This window comes from Sinocyclocheilus grahami, unplaced genomic scaffold (genome assembly GCF_001515645.1).
Source record: "Sinocyclocheilus grahami isolate Dianchi unplaced genomic scaffold, SAMN03320097.WGS_v1.1 scaffold1472.1, whole genome shotgun sequence".
In the NCBI taxonomy this organism is placed as follows: Eukaryota; Metazoa; Chordata; class Actinopteri; order Cypriniformes; family Cyprinidae; genus Sinocyclocheilus; species Sinocyclocheilus grahami.
The window spans coordinates 643-912 of NW_015506651.1; positions in this window are offsets into that span (position 1 = coordinate 643).

A 270-nucleotide genomic window follows, 5' to 3' on the forward strand; every position below is an offset into this window, starting at 1 on the left:
GTCGGTGGTACCCAAATACTCGACAAAGAGCAATTCCTCTATTTCTGGGTCCCCAGAGGGGACGGGTGGTTGTAGACGATCCAGTGCGTATCAAACTCACCGTCCTCTCTCACCAGTGAGCAGCAGTGGGCGGATCGGGAGGACGAACCAACGGACTACCCACGCACCCTCTGCTCGAACGCAGGTCAGTGTTACACACACCCAGACCCCGCCTCAGACCGGCTACGAGACGCCCGGGCTGGGTCCCTGCGTTCTTTCACGCTGCCCCAC